The 3,306-nt window shown below is 46.3% G+C and overlaps 1 long non-coding RNA gene across 1 annotated transcript; it reads left to right on the forward strand.

Annotated features, from left to right (window-relative positions):
• Positions 1–200: 200 nt before the first annotated feature.
• On the forward strand, positions 201–2,396 carry LOC136494646 (uncharacterized). The gene is made up of 3 exons (XR_010768651.1): positions 201–1,163; positions 1,265–1,422; positions 2,221–2,396. It is a non-coding gene; the product is annotated as an uncharacterized lncRNA (long non-coding RNA).
• The last annotated feature ends 910 nt before the right edge of the window (positions 2,397–3,306 follow it).

A 3,306-nucleotide genomic window follows, 5' to 3' on the forward strand; every position in this document is an offset into this window, starting at 1 on the left:
CTGTATACTCCTTCCTAATAAAATGATGAAAGGGGGGACGTCAACAGCAACTTCAACGGCCTCCGACTCTCATCCGACTTCCCGTGGCCCCGTTCGTGTGCTCTTAAACTTGTTTTGATCGGCTTCTTTTTTTCATTTAAAACGGTGTTTTCCTCTCGTAAATTAATTTCTCCAAATTTATCCATAATTCCTGCAAGCTAACGGGGCTACGTCTCCCAAACCCGCGCCCCTCACCCTCTCCCCGGAGGCCGCCCCGCGCCCCGGAGGTCGGAGCGTGCGTCGCCCTCAGCCGTGCGTCCCCGACGCCGCCGTGTGGTGCTCCCTTCGCCTCGCCCCCGACGCGGACGCGGACGCGGGAAACGGGGCCCGCCTCTCCGCCTCCTCCTCCTATTCCTGTGGCGGCGACGGCGGCGGGTACAGCGGCGTGGGCCCCGCCCTACTCGACGGTAGTTACCGGGGCCGCCAAGCCTCCACGACCTGCGCCACCGACGCCGCCGGACCGACCCTGCCCCGTCAACCTCGGCGCTCAGTTCTCCGCCACTTCGATCCGCCCGGCCACCGCGTAGCCCTGCCTCACCATCGCCACAACACAGCCCCCTCCGTCGGATTCACATTGCATTGGAGACAAGCCGACCACCACCAGATTGCCGGACGTCATACTCACAGCTCACGGGCGAAGGGGTGACGCCTCACACGGTCACGGCATGGCTGCGAAGCGCCGCCCGGATAATGTTCGAACAAATGCCACACAAGGATGGCTCTTGTTTGCTTTGTTTATACTCTAATCCCTTCAGCTGCTTTTTTTTCCTTTTCTTGTATGAATTTCTTTAGCCTACCCCAACTTTTGTTTGGGACTGAAAGGTTGTTGTATGAATTTCTGCTGCGATAGATGTAGTGCGATTAGTTAATATTAGAGATACATGTATTCTGGACGAATACTTACGCTTCTTGGTTCACGCCTTATTTCAGGTGTCACCTCAATTAGTTCATAGGGCTCAGTGCCATTTTATGTGAGGTAATGTGTCCAGGTGTAATAGAATTTGGTAATACTAGATGTACGTGCATTTTTGAAGAATAATACTTCGCTTCAAGGTCCGCTCCTTACTGCAGGTGTTGCCGTGATTAGTTCAGAGGGCTGCGGTGCCAGTGCCACTTTATGTGAGGTAATCTGCTCTGTCACTTGGCTCATAGTTCTTTGTGACTTTGAATGTCTACAGCAGTTATAGCAGGACTCTTACTGATCCAGTTTGCCGTGATCCTATAGGTTCTTCTAAAGCAAGTTGCTATTAGTTACTGCAAGTGCTTCCAGGGACATGTTTATCTTTCCTTACGGTTATACCTCTCGAAAATGCTATGTGGGATTGCACTGGTGTCGGTTTGCCCTTCAGATTTTAAGAACTATAGGACAATGTCTACAAGCAGGTACTCTTCTACATTGCTTCAGAGTAAAATGCATTAACAATTGAGCTTTTAATTGATGTAGCATTTTTCTTTTGCCGCAAGAGGTTAAAATAGCTCTGACAACTCATCCCACCCAAATAATCTTCAAACTTTGCAATAGTTGGTAAAAAAAATAGGTTGCTGCTGATGTGTTTTTTCTGCTGCTAGAGGGTGTAATGGAAAATTTGGTTGCTGCTGATGTGTTTTTTCTGCTGCTAGAGGGCTGAAATGTGCTAAAGGATGAAGTCCCCTGTAATTTATGTCACTTCTCTATTCTAGAAGCCCTGTTCACAAGCATGTAGGTAAAAAAAATTCACACTTTGGATAGGTTGTTCCCTCTGCATTTATTTCTTTTGTGTCTGAACCGTCATTCATGAAGATTAGAACGGAAAATGTTTATTTCATTTATCCTGCCTCACAAGATAAGAATAGAGATAGGAAAAACAACATAGTTGGTCCTTTTTCTCTCCAAGGATCAATTTTGCCCCCAAATAATACAGTATCCCATCAATCTAATTAAGGGCATGGTTTTAGCATACTAACTTCTCTAAACTTCTGATAATTTCTGTGTTGCGAAGACCTTTGAGCTCTGGCTTCTTTCCTACCAGTCGTCCCAAAGAACCCAACCCCTCACTCACTCATGCTGGTATTGATTAGTACCAGAAAAGTAAAAATGCTTTGTTCACTGATTTAATCATGGCTACAACTTATATAGGAGATATGTCTTCATCCAATTACAGTGATTCAATCTCTCTCTCTCTTTTGTTTGGCCACCAACAGGAATTCTTGTGCCACTTTAAAGCCAGGACTCGAAAGCCACAAACATGAGTGCTAATCTGAACTTTCAGCAGATGAAGGGTGTTGTATCAAGCATTTCCCTGTACTTATTTGTGTAACATTTTAACCTTTGGTGTGAAACAATGGTGTTCTAGCTGATAATTAATTCTTTTGATTGGTTGGAGGTTCTATATTTAAGTAGTCTTTCAAACTTGCTTCATGCTCAGTTTAGAATTTTCTGTTTGTTCTGTGAATGATCACTTAGATGCATAGGTGAATTGACGAGGACATCACTACTTCATCGCATACAAACCAAGTAGAGGAGTAGGTCCAGCATGGGCGTCCAATTTATCTTTTTCATGGTGGAAGCCCAGTCCAACTCAAGTTCGAGTCCGGTTCGGGCTCCAGGACCAGTCTGTCTTAAACTGGTTACCCAGGACGTATCCGGACTCCGTTTTCGACGATCCATATATGATTGGAAAGCTAATTTGATAAGGAAGCCAATCCAAGTGGTTACACGTCAAAAGACCTTCGGAATCAACGGGAATCGTCGAAACAAGTCATCGTCCAAAATCTGCCAGGGTGCTGCGACACTGTCTTTTGGTCCGTTGGACCGTGTATCGTGTTTGGGCCCATTAGGGGGCGCGTCCAGAGGGGTGACGCCCAAGACTCTATAAATAGCAGCCGTCGCTCTCCTTAGGGTTTGGGTTTTGTTTAGTTCTTGATTTCCTCGTGAAACAGACATCGTTTTGCTGCAATTGTCGCCGCTAAGGCCGCTTGCTGTGAACCAGGGCCCCAGTTCTTGATCTTGTTCACCTGTGGCGATTAGTCTTTTAGAATAAAGACTTGAAATCCTTCTTGATTTCATAAGCCTCATATTTATTTGCAATTTTAGATTACGTTCATCCCGTTCTTGCTTGTTTTCTCGATTCGCTTGCAGGAAAGCTTTTTCGGCAAGGTCAATCGCGTTCGCGTGGTTGATAACCAATGGAGCAGTGGTGTAACGGTTGCGGGGGTCCGAATCAATCTTGGTTCGAAGCCTAGATCGTGAACGTCGAGTCTCCACCAATCGACACTATCATACCTTTC

Source organism: Miscanthus floridulus, chromosome 11 (genome assembly GCF_019320115.1).
Source record: "Miscanthus floridulus cultivar M001 chromosome 11, ASM1932011v1, whole genome shotgun sequence".
NCBI lineage: Eukaryota > Viridiplantae > Streptophyta > Magnoliopsida > Poales > Poaceae > Miscanthus > Miscanthus floridulus.